The sequence below is a fragment of the Silene latifolia genome, chromosome Y (genome assembly GCF_048544455.1).
Source record: "Silene latifolia isolate original U9 population chromosome Y, ASM4854445v1, whole genome shotgun sequence".
Taxonomy (NCBI): domain Eukaryota; kingdom Viridiplantae; phylum Streptophyta; class Magnoliopsida; order Caryophyllales; family Caryophyllaceae; genus Silene; species Silene latifolia.
The window spans coordinates 245,487,941-245,501,948 of NC_133538.1; positions in this window are offsets into that span (position 1 = coordinate 245,487,941).

Genomic DNA, 14,008 nt, shown 5'->3' on the forward strand with positions numbered 1-14,008 from the left:
TGAGTAATTAATAAGTGTAACTTTAGTGTTTTAGAAGTGTAACTTTAGTCTTTTAGAAGTGTAACTTTAGTCTATTAAAGTGTAGTTTTAGTCCATTAAATTGTAATTTTAGTCCAGAAGTGTAACTTTAGTCCATTAAATTGTAGTTTTAGTCCAGAAGTGTAACTTTAGTCCATTAAAGTGTAATTTTAGTCCATTAAATTGTAATTTTAGTCCATTGAGAGTGTATCTCTAGTCCATATTCAAAGTGTAACTTTAATCCTTTGAGAGTGTAACTTTAGTCCATTGAGAGTATAACTTTAGTCCTTGAGAGGGTACCCTTAATAGAGATAAGTGTAACTTTAATGGAGATAAGTGTAATTTTAATAGATAAAAGTGTAATTTTAATAGAGAAAAATTTAACTTTAATAATAGAGAAAAATGTAACTTTAACAGACAAAATGTAACTGTAATAGAAAAAAGTGTAATTTTAATAGATAAAAGTGTAATTTTAATGGAGAAAAGTGTAACTTTAATAATATTGAAAATGTAACTTTAACAGAAAAAATGTAACTTGAATAGAAAAAAGTGTAACTTTAATTGAAAAAAGAGTAATTTTATAGAAAAAAATGTAACTTTAATGAGTGTAACTTTAATGGAGAAAATGTAATTTTAATAGAGAAAACTGTAATTTTAAGAAGTGTAACTTTAACAGAGAAAAATGTAACTTTAATAGAAAAAAATGTAATTTTAATGGAAAAAGTGTAACTTTAATAGAGAAAAATGTAATTTTAATAGAGAAAACTTTAATTTTAATAAGTTTAACTTTAATAGAGAAAAGTGTAACTTTAATAGTGAAAAATATAACTTTAATAAAGATAAAGATAAGTGTAATCTTAACTTTACTAAAAGATAAAAATCAACAAATAAAGAGAAAATATGGGAAAAAAAATATCTAGGTTTAACTTTTTAAAACTAGATCTAACTTTTTCATTTGTTTTTCTAAAAAAAAAAAATCAAATCTCCACCATCACAACAATACCAACATAACTTTTACTCGGAAAAAAAATGATATTATGTGAGATCTAAAATTTTAAAAAATCAAATTTCTTTTCAAAAACTTACATCTAAAATATACCAAAGAAATGAAATTAGGATCATATAAATCCTCCTCCTCCCTCATCTCATCTTAAAAAAAATGATATTAGGATCATATTTTACAACAATAACCACCACCATCATACAAAATAAAAAAAAACAAAAAAAAAACTAAGAAAACGGAACCACAGCCATAAACAGAAGGAGATCTAAAAAACGAGTCAACATGACCAAAATCGACATCCAACAACACCATCAACGCGCCATGACGCCACCATCACCAACAAAGGGAAAAAAAAAAAGAGAAGAGGAAAAGGCTGCAGCCTTGGTAGACGACACTCAACCACCGCAGCCACCACCACCACAAGCAACAACCAGCAATAACCACACGCGCCTCAGATCTGGTGTTGTTGCCGAGGATGTTGTTGTTGTTGGTTGTTGATGGCGGTGTTGGAGGACCCGTTTTAAATGTGGTTGGTGATGGTGTGGTCGGTATAAAGTGGCGGGTAGGCCGTGGATCTAAAAAAAAGGTGCTGGTTTTTCGCGGGTCAGATCTGAGAAAAAGAAAGGAGAATGTGGTGGTGGGTGGGCGGCTGGTGGTCGGTGTGGCAAGGGGGAATGAGAGGGAGGAGTGGGGTGGGCGGTTGGTGGTCGGTTGAGAGAGTTGTTGTGGTTGGTGGCAGCAGGCGGGGTGTGGGTGGTGGCGGCCGGTGGGGTTGGGGATGGGAGAGGGTCATTTTTTTTTATTTTTTGGGGTTTTTAATTTTAGGGATTTTGAGAGTGAGATTTTGAGAGAGGGTGTGAGAAGGAAATTGTGTGGATGAGAGATAATTAGGTGGAAGGAAAAAAGTATATTTGAATTAGTAGTTAATTAGGATTAATTAGTGTGGGTAGTGAGAGAGTAAGTTTAGTCAGCTTTAATCCCCTTTTTCTTGTGTAAATCTCAGCCTTTTATTTTCCTCATCTAAGGGCTCTAAGAAGGACTTATGGACTCAAGGGGAAGAGGTGAACTTAGTTGATCCTAATACTATATATATATATATATATATATATATATATATATATATATATATATATATATATATATATATATATATATATATATATATATATATATATATATATATATATAATATATATATATATATAGGATCATATAAGTCCAACATTTTAAGTTGAGTCCATGACTCCTTATCTAAGCCATTGAATCTCAAAAAATGAATGGTTGAGATTAAAAGATAAAAAAAAAACACAATTCACACTCCCTATGCATAATTAATTGTTTGTCTCTTATACACCAATTTTCCATACACTAATTAATTCTTTCTCTTATAATTTCATTCTACCTCTCATTTTTATTTCATTTGCAAACCAAATCAAAAATTTCATTTCCGCATAAAATGAAAGCCACTTCATAAAAAGCTCCGTAAATCTTCATTCGGACTCCGGTTAAGGCAAACTAAAAGCCTAAATTTATTATTTTTTCGAGCCCGTGACAATGGTGATATTTTTATATACCATTGAGTTTTCAAAATATTCAGTACTGATCGGTTGTGCTCGAAATATAATGGTTTGTGTTTGTTTCTTGTTAATTTTTGTTGGATTTTGTTGAAATCGTTGCTTAAATATTTAAAATAGTTTGATAATTTGAAATATTGTGATTTGTACGATTTTTTTTTTTTTGATGAATTATATCTATATTTTTAAATTATTAATTGTAGTGTTTTAATGAAGATGGAGATGATGATGATGATGATGATGATGATGATGATAAGTCGTTGGCGATATAGATTGATGATAAAGATGTTGATGAGTCTTTGGTGTTATAGATTGACGATGAAAATGTGAGATTTAGATTAATTTATTTGTATTGATGATTGTTGATGAAGGTTGTAACTTAGTGTGTAAATTTATTCTTGTAAGGGTGTAAGTTAAAGTATATAATGTGTAACTTCAGTTGTATATCGTGTAACTTCAGTTTTGTAAGGGTGTGACTTTAGTACTTTACGAGTGTAACTTTAATCTTGTAAGGTCATTTTGTATATACAAATTTGAATATTACTATATTGAATGTTTGTAATTTTAGCACAAGTTATGTAACTTTAGTGCTTCATGAGTGTAACTATAGTGCTTTATGAGTATAACTTTAATTTATCACGATTGTAACTTTATTGATTTACGAGTGTAACTTTAGTGCTTGATAACGCGATATTTAACCATATTATACCCCTTACCTATATAATTTTACGATCGTCTATCTTATTATTTAAGCTATATAATATACTTTTGTCATTTTACGAGTTTAATTGTCAAAATGTCGTACTAGTGTTAAATGATCAAATCTGTATGCAATTTTGATTAATAGGTGGATTACCCGTTAGCTGAGCAAGAAATAAATGGGCTGCTAAAATTGTGCCGGGAGGAATACGGATGGTAGACCATAATGGGCTCACAAGACAAGGGAAAATAAGACCACCTGACAAATTGAAGACCAAAGCACAAACAAAGGAGTCCAATTGAAAATAAAGAAGTTACTCGAAGAAAAGAAAAAGAAGGGCACTGCAATGGAAACTCAACTCGATTGCGGATCAAATTCCATCTCTTGTCATATCTTGTCTCACAAAATCTATCCAATTTCCGCAAAATTCAATCCCATATAATCCTAACTAAAGCTATAAATACCCATATCCTCCATGAGTCGAAGGAAGAAGCGGAAGCAATTTACCACATATTTCCCAGATATTTTCTAGATATTGAGCCATATAGAGTGAAGATTTGAGACCTATTAGATCGTGAGAACAATAGGAGACGTACTCAGGCGGAGTCTTAGCACGCGTTCGAGTAAGGGCGAGTTTGAGGCAGTTCCTGAAGTGTAACATCCGATGATCCGACTACAAGTTTCGGGCAGAAACTAAGTTCTCTCTACCTCTCTTGTATTCAATTTATGGTTCATTTTCGTTGATTAATTTTAGTATTGAAACCGTTGGATGTTTAATTGATAATCTTTCAGTAATTTGTATCCAAAGCTTTACTCATCTTAATTTAAAGTTGCAATTTCAGTTAAAATTTGTTATCTTATTATGGCCTGAGATTGTTAACTATGCTAATTGTGTGATTTTGGCTTAGTTCGAGTCGCATAATCCGAGTAGCAGCTAGTTTAGATTAATCTCTGCAATTGGGGTTAGTTTAAGTTAGGAGTAAAATTTGGTCAATTAATTTTTAGGTAGTAACGACACTAAAGGGATTAAATGGGTTAATGAAGTCTTCTTGGTTTGAAAATGCTTCTAATCCGGTCTTTAGTAGGGTGGGACAAACTTACATCGGTCGGTTAATTTAGAACTGATTTAGGCTTAGTTCAGGTCAGTTTTAATCTAAGAGAAGATAAGGAGTTCTTGTTATCTTGGATTCCGCAGTTAGCCTATAATTATACTTGAGATTTGATGTAAACAATAATCGGTTGACAAGCTAAAATTACCATAAGAATATGTGCTTAATGGGGTATTTGACTTCGGTTCGAAATATTAGACGTTAGCTTAAGTAGTTTAGTTTGTTCTAAATCACAATATCCCCTCCTAATCCGTAAATATGTGAATAACGGGTATATATGTAAGTCAGTGAATAAAAGTACTAAATAGTTAATTAGTTTTTTCAGTCTCTCCGTGGGATCGACCCTACTTATCCTTTACTACGTTGTTATTTTTGAGGTTAAGATAGGTTTATAAATTACTAATTTGTATACGCTTAACGACACGTATCAAATTTTGGCGTCGTTGCCAGAGAGATTGATGTTAGAATTAATTTTCTATATAATTTGTATGTTTAACACTAACTTCATTTATATATACTTTAGGTTATTTTTCTGGCCAGATTTTCTTGGATGGACACTTTAAGTGGATGACTTGTTAACTAACCATTTTTGCATGTTATATGCTTTCGTGTTCCTCCTATTTTTGAATCTTGGCAGATTAATAGTTTGTAATGAAAAATTTATCATGGATTCTATATAGGTGGAGATTTAGGTAGACGACATATTTCCTAACCATTTGTTTTCGTGTTGTTTGTTCTTATTTCTTCCTGATTTTAAAATATTGTGTAGTATTCTTGTAGCTTAACTCATGGTTAGAATGATAAGATGAACTATTCATGAATGCCTAGTCTACAATAAGCAAAGTTGCACATTTAATTTCCTGAATTGTCAGTGCAGCCATATAAGTTGATTTGTATATCAGTTAAAGAATACAAGTAGGTGTAAGAGTATCCTGATGGCTATTCATAGACATTCTGATTGCAAAAATTTGGAGATATGGAATGGAGCTTTGGGACTGTAAGTTTAATTGGTTTAAGTGATTCATTACGAGCATGAACATAATTAAGTCAGTGAAGTATTAAACTAGCACTGAGTTAGTCTATGAGTTTAATACCTAGCTATGTGTTTCTTGACTGTTTAGAGTGTTTTTAGGCCTGATTTTTGCGCTCTAGATTAAATATGGTAACCAGGCTAGGATTATTTCAAGACTTAAGCTATGATAAAGTACTTGTCAAATGAGGTTGAAATGAAGGAGCAAACAGTAGGTTGGAAATATGCAATAGTGACATTCTGGACTGAAAACTATGGTACTAATTGATTGCTATGAGTCGAGGGATACTTTGAATGACAGGAAGGGAAATTTGAGGTGGAAGACGTATAATTTGCTGGTGTGTTGTGGACTTACGTTTGAAAAAAAATGTTCAAGTTGGTGTGAGGAGATATTATTGGAAACCTGTTGCAAAATGTGAATGGAAAACAAGTTTGAGCTGATTTTTGAGAGGAATGGGTTTAAGTTATAAGGCCGTTGCTAATAACATTTGCAGTTGGCTGTAGAGGAGCTAACTGATTCTTGAGGATATTCGAAATATGTCGAGCCACGACATAAACCAAGGCGCTTCTTGGGAGGCAACCCAAGCTTATATTTTTATTGCTTTCATGTGTGTTTAATTTTTATATGCTTTCTTTGTTATCTTGTTGAGTCGGCTTAAGTACCACCCTGAGTTTCGCAACATTTGTAGGGGGATGTTAATAGTGTCGTTTGGACAAAAAAATTAGTTTAGGTTAAGAATAAAAATTGCGGCAGCTATTTTGGGTATTCTGCCACTTCCATATTTCACAGGTCTTGGTTGAGGGTTCTATTGTACAGGTGCTGATCTACATAGCTGTCGGGGTTGCTTATGAGTTAATGATGGAATAAAAAGGGTGCTGTTGTGAGTTTCAGTAGGAGATCGATAGAGCTTATCCCGAGGCTGAAACAACTACCAACAACAATCTAACCTACTTGAGTCTGCTTATACTTGGCTGCCCGTGACGAAAAGTTGACAAAAAAAAAAGAAAACGAGATAAAGAGATGAAGCATCTTGACATGGCTGCTTTTAATCGAATCCGCTACGTACCTTTATCCCTATTATTTTTATTATATGTTTAATCACATCGAGGACGATGTTGAGTTTAAGTGTGGGGGAGAGGCAAGGCCTAAAAACTGGGTTTACTTAAAAAATTGCTGGAGTTTGCGGTTTTGTGTGCTGAAATGGAGTCTGGCGGGTTGCCATGTATATTTTGTTGCACTTTTAGGTTGCTTAATTTTTGGATATGTCCGTTTTTAGCAGAGGTGCTGTCAAAATTTGGTCAGAAATTGGTATTTGACAAGTAAAAAAGACCTTGTTTTTATTGGACTAGCTAGACTAGCGAGTCGACGACAAGTTCTAATCTAACAACTTTTCAAAAAAAAATACTAACTTTTAAAGTAATTTCACTAATATTAGTAGTACTATAAAAATGTTTTGAAGTCGTGTATACATGAGTTTTTCCTCCATTTTGAACATGGATTGATTAATTAAGTGACATACATATTTTAAGTCTCTTTTAAATTAGAATCATAAAGCACTTACGTTGGCTATCTTTATTACACTTTTCGTTGACTCTAGAGTATGGGAGCATAAGCCGGTCTTATTAACCAATTTAATTTCATAGGTGACTCCCGCTTTAAGTTCTTGACCTCAATTCTATCCGGCGCCCGAGTGATTAGACCCTTAGGGGAACCCAATCAATGTATTGGGAGAACACAAATTCTTGTTTGTGACGGCACCTATCCGTCGCAAACAAGAGACGGATACCATTTTACCTCACAAAGTACCCACTTTTTCTCTCTCTGCAACACTATTCATGGGTCCCTTTTCTCCACTAACCCATTTTGTTACCATTTTATCTCACAAAATATCCGTCACAAATGGTAACCCGTCACAAGGAAGACCAATTGTTAGGAGAATGCCTAATGACTTGTCCGGATGGACGGGATCCATTGGTCGAAAGCTCGCTACAAGGGACACTAGATATATCCACAGGTATGGAATGCGGAAGGTGGAGATGGTGAAAGAAAGAAAAAAAATGAAAAAAAAATGAAAAAAAAAAGAAAAAAAACAAAAAAACTGAAGAAAAAAAATGAAGAAAATTAGAAGAAAAAGAAGGAAAAAAAACGTGGATTGTGATGGTGGTTGAGGATTGGTGGTAAGTTAATTGAGGTATGACGGATACACTTGAATGCTCGGGAGAACGATCCTCGTACAATGTACAGAAAGTAAATCCCCTTTCCCTAGGACCTTAAATTGCCGAACCTCTCCTCTACGAGTCAATACACTTGCACATGCGCACGAAGATAGTTGGACCGAGTGTATTGCTAATGCATTTATTTATAATTGTAACTTAGAAGCGGTTTAAAATATTTATGTTGGCTAATTAGTTGGTTGTATAGTTTGGAGTGGAGGGAAAATTTGGTATATGTTGCTTTTTAATCTAACTACAAATGTTTTCCGTTGACACACTAACTTAAAGAAAAATAAATTCCCAAAATATGTTAAGTTTGTCATCGATAAACTGTCATAGTTACGTCTAAAATCTTTGAGGTTAATAATTTGTTTATAGCTCATGTTTTGTCATTGTCGAGGGCGACAATAAACTAAGTGTGGGGAAATTTGATAACGCGATATTTAACCATATTTATACCCCTTACCTATATAATTTTACGATCGTCTATCTTATTATTTAAGCTATATAATATACTTTTGTCATTTTACGAGTTTAATTGTCAAAATGTCGTACTAGTGTTAAATGAGCTAATCTGTATGCAATTTTGATTAATAGGTGGATAACCCGTTAGCTGAGCAAGAAATAAATGGGCTGCTAAAATTGTGCCAGGAGGAATACGGATGGTAAACCATAATGGGCTCACAAGACAAGGGAAAATAAGACCACCTGAGAAATTGAAGACCAAAGCACAAACAAAGGAGTCCATTTGAAAATAAAGAAGTTACTCGAACAAAAGAAAAAGAAGGGCACTGCAATGAAAACTCAACTCGATTGCGGATCAAATTCCATCTCCTGTCACATCTTGTCTCACAAAATTTATCCAATTTCCGCAAAATTCAATCCCATATAATCCTAACTAAAGCTATAAATACCCATATCCTCCATGAGACGAAGGAAGAAGCGAAAGCAATTTACCACATATTTCCGAGATATTTTCTAGATATTGAGCAATATAGAGTGAAGATTTGAGACCTATTAGATCGTGAGAGCAATAGGAGACGTACTCGGGCGGAGTCTTAGCACGCGTTCGAGTAAGGGCGAGTTTGAGGCGGTTCCTGAAGTGTGACATCCGATGATCCGACTACAAGTTCCGGGCAGAAACTAAGTTCTCTCTACCTCTCTTGTATTCAATTTATGGTTCATTTTCGTTGATTAATTTTAGTATTGAAACCGTTGGATGTTTAATTGATAATCTTTCAGTAATTTGTATTCAAAGCTTTACTCATCTTAATTTAAAGTTGCAATTTCAGTTATAATTTGTTATCTTATTATGGCCTGAGATTGTTAACTATGCTAATTGTGTGATTCTGGCTTAGTTCGAGTCGCATAATCCGAGTAGCAGCTAGTCTAGATTAATCTCTGCAATTGGGGTTAGTTTAAGTTAGGAGTAAAATTTGGTCAATTAATTTTTAGGTAGTAACGACACTGAAGGGATTAAATGGGTTAATGAAGTCTTCTTGGTTCGAAAATGCTTCTAATCCGGTCTTTAGTAGGGTGCGACAAACTTACATCGGTCGGTTAGTTTAGAACTGATTTAGGCTTAGTTCAGGTCAGTTTTAATCTAAGAGAAGATAGGGAGTTCTTGTTATCTTGGATTCCGCAGTTAGCCTATAAATATACCTGAGATTTGATGTAAACAATAATCGGTTGACAAGCTAAAATTACCATAAGAATATGTGCTTAATGGGGTATTTGACTTCGGTTCAAAATATTAGACGTTAGCTTTAGTAGTTTAGTTTGTTCTAAATCACAATAACCCTCGCTAATCCGTAAATATGTGAATAATGGGTATATATGTAAGTCAGTGAATAAAAGTACTAAAAATAGTTAATTAGTTTTTCCAGTCTCTCCGTTGGATCGACCCTACTTATCCTTTATTACGTTGTTATTTTTAGGTTAAGATAGGTTTATAAATTACTAATTTGTATACGCTTAACGACACGTATCAGTGCTTTGCGAGTGTAACGTTTATACTTGATGGGTGTAACTTTAGTCTTTTAAGGTCATTTTGTATATATAAAATTTGAATTAGTGTAACTTTATCACATGTCTATCTAATTCGAATAGTTGAAGGTGTAACTTTAATAGGTGGCGTGTATAACTTTAACACATCAAGTGTGTAACTTTAGTCCACCCACCACCCTCACCTCTTCATTCGGAATCCAGTTAATTATATGAGTAAATTTTAATTAGGTTCAAGTAGAAATATTGTAACTTCAATTGGGCATGGTGTAACTCCAAGCAAATGAGATAATTTCAAGCAAATAGGGTGTAACTTCCGAGTAATTAGCAGTACTCAAAATTTCGAAAACTCAATGGTATTCGAAAATATTATCATTGCGTCGGGATCGAAAAAGTAATAAATTTAGGATTGTGTTTCGCGTTAATCGGAGTCCGGATGAAGATTTACGGAGTCTTTTACGAACCCGCTTTTATTTTACGCGGGTATGAAATTTCATTTTTTAAATCTAATATTATGATAATTGAAATTTAAATGATAGTATATTAATTTAATAAATTAGTTGATAGGAAAGAGAAAGTGATAGGCTATTGTACACCTATACAAAGATAATTACCCTAAACATAAATTAATGCAGTAATAGAGGTCGATCACAAGGAGACGGGAATTGGGTTTATGAAATGCTATGGAAAGATTCTTATCAAGGTCGATTTCGTTTGATTTTGTTTGTTGTTTGGTTTGATGACTAAAAATTATAAAGATGTAAATTATATGTTAAAAGGGAGTCTAGGGGAGTCGGGTCATACATGCAAAGGTAAATATATGTTTATGTTAAACTCGGTAATAATAACATTGTCAATTGTTTAGGCTTAGAGACACCCACCCTACGATATTAGTGTCAACCGTAGACCGGGTCCTAGAGAAACTCTCGTTTATGACTAGGTCGTCCTACTACACTTGCTTAGTCTAATCCGATTCCATGCCTCTCGACTTTTAGAACGAATTAACAAACTTAATCAATGAATAAGGCCTTTTCTCAAAGATTAAACGTTGAGGTGCAAACATATGATAGAAACAATTAGACAATATTATATCAATCTAATTTATCATTTTACATATTTGATTTTTCATGACTTCCTTAGCCACTAGACTAAGGAATTTAGCTACTCATATTAAAGTGTAATCTATAAACTATGTTGGATAAAATGCTAAACATGATTGTAGAAATGATATAAACTAAATGATGAAACATAAAATATGAGATTAAACTATGTGGTAAAATTGAAATGCTAGCGATGGAATTATGAAAACGTAAATAGAAATGTAAACTAAATAAACAAGAATAAGAATTACCGAAATAAAGAACTAGAACTTGAATTGCAAAGAGAACCAAATGCTTGAATTAACTTAGAACCAAATGTTTAACATCAAACAAAAGCTTAACAATATTGAAACTAAATATGAAAACTAATGAGAGAGTTTTGTTTAAGGCTATTATAGTGTATGAAGACGTTAGAAAAAGATATCCCTAATGAGGGATTAAGGCCCCTATTTATATGAAAATAGGGGCATAACGTAAAATTCCAAGAAGGGGTCAACCCCGATCGGGGGCGTGGTTATCCGGCCATTTCCTCTTAATTCCTTGCTTAAATGTTGAGGAAATCCAATGTTTGCAATAAATGACCCTTAATGCACCTGGGTAAATGCTTAATCTATCAACTTAAGAGCTTCCAAAGAGTATCCTAAGCTTGATCTTTTCCACATGATTTTGGACTTCTCATTGGGCTCTTTGTAGGATCATTTTGCATTGTCTCATACACTCTTGCTTGGGCTTGGAAACACACCTTCCATTGTCATGCTTGGTCCATCTTATTTCCACTAAGCTTAGTGAACTTGGTGCATACTAATGTAATAGGAAAAAGCCTCTAAATGCTTAGATTCCTACAAAATGTAACAAATACATACAATACACCTAGAACACAAGATTAGCTCATAAATATACTAATTAAAGTATGATATACAATAAAAACCGAGCTAAAATGAGGGGTAAAAGTATATATAAAATGAACACATCAAACTCCCCCAAGCTAAACCCTTGCTTGTCCCCAACCAAGAAACCATATCCCATCAATTGCAATACCCTAAAGCATAATGATTTAAAAACCCGAAACAACATGGGCAAAGGAATAAAGCAAGAACATGGATGAGATTTACATGACGGCGTAGCATGGAAAACTTAAAATGAACCTTTAAGCTCTTGCATGATCTTTTGACTTATGGACTCTCACGGTGCACTCAAACTCTTTTATATGTGAAAGGACAATTTTGTGAATAAACATTCAACTATCCTCGACTTATAATAATGTGCCCGCAATCTAATATGGTAATCAATCAAAACTAGTAAGCCAAAATAATCAAATGCAAGCATGATAAAGTACCCAAATGGGTAGGAAGAAGACAATATGTAATGGGTAAGAAAGGGGAACAAATGAATTATGGATTTTGGAGCTAATATCAAGCTAGCAACAACCAAATGTAAGGATGCTCAATCCCAATTCTAATCCCAAATTACAATACAAATCATAAGTAAACTCTCCAAAATATGTGAACAATGCATGAGAGTTTCTCACATCAACCTCTTCTTCTCTTTTCTTTTCAATTCATACTTCTTTTTTTCATTTTCTTTCATGCTTTTCCATTTCTTTTTTTTTTTCTCATTCTTTCTTTCTCAATTTTTTCAATTTAATACTTCATTTTTTTAATCAATTTTTCTTTTTTTTTTCTCTCTTTTTTTTTAGCATTAAGACCAAATGTAGATACCTCATTTCTGCACCTCCCGCAAGCCACCCAGTGATGATTGGGCCGCATGTTTGGTACACGGAACGATTTATGACAATTCATAAGTTTATCGTCAAGTGATATCTCAAATCTCTGGGATTCGACTTTTGTATATTTTCGTCAGTTTATCACGTCTTACATTCGTTTCGTCTTAATAATTTGACCTAAATTAGTTATAATTAATCTCTTATTAACCTTTAATTCACTCATAATTAGTCTATAATATGTTCTAATTCATTTAAGTTTGCTCTTTATCGCTTTTTATGACCAATTTACATGTAAATAACCTGTTAAATCACTTCTACTTGAGTCGAATACTAATAATCGATCATTAAATTCACCAATGAAAATTAACGATATGCAGTTCCGGCTTCACAGCTAGAACTCACTTCAGGAAAAGACGCAGTGACCACTGCGCCTCTTCCAAGGGTCTGCTGCGACTGTTCCGGGGTGATTTCTATCCCTGAACTTCCGTTTCTGCTTTGACCTAGTTTATTAGTTTTACGTATTAATCAACTATTATTCGTAATATCATCATTTGTCTGTCCGTTTTCTAACCTAATTTATTTTTCTTCTACTTTTCTCAAATTATCCGTTTTAAATATATTTTCGACTTAAATCAATTAAATCATTGTAATTATTGTAATTTTAATTATTGTATTTCATTTATTATACTCTTTATCATCGTATCGTTTGCTTGCTTTCACATGTAATCGACCTTAATATCTACTTCGACCCAATTGTTTGCTAAATTACATGTTCACCGACTTAGTTTAATTCTCACATGCTAGGATTAATGTTGGAGTTAATGTCCTCCACTATAGTGCGTTAACATAATAAATCTCATTAATGGAATATCATCAGATATTTAATTATTTTATCCTCGTCAGCTGATAACGGTTGGCTGATAAGAGTTTGACGTTATTGTCGTGAGACGGCGGTGATCAACTGACCCCTTTCGGTCACACCTATAGGAACGAACCCCAATAGACAACTAATTAACTGTATGAGATATAATTTATTTAGTCCCTTGATTTGTAGACTAAAAGGTTAGTCAATTAGTTTAAGAGAGAATTCGAGTTGCGAACTCGAGGAACGGCAGTTATTATTTAATTATGTGATAATTGAATAATAAATTTTGGGAGACGGGTTTTAGTTAGTTAATTGTTAATTCACTAAAATTGTACTAATTGATTAATGTTATTAATATTAGTACGTAAATAATATGTGTAGTGGTACACATATATTTACGGAGTGATTTGGACGATTTAATTATGAAAGTATTTAAACATGAAACGATGTTTAAAATAAAAATACACGTATTTGTGCGACAAATATAAGAACCAACATGGACCCGTAAATGGGCTAGTGGACTGTGTAAAATCACTACTACAGAATTCATCAAGGACATCAGTGGATGGACATCGGATTTTTGAAAAAACAGATGTAATAAGTTTGCACATCGGATTTTTATAAAAGTCTGATGTAATTATATTATATGGACATCGGTTGTTATTTTC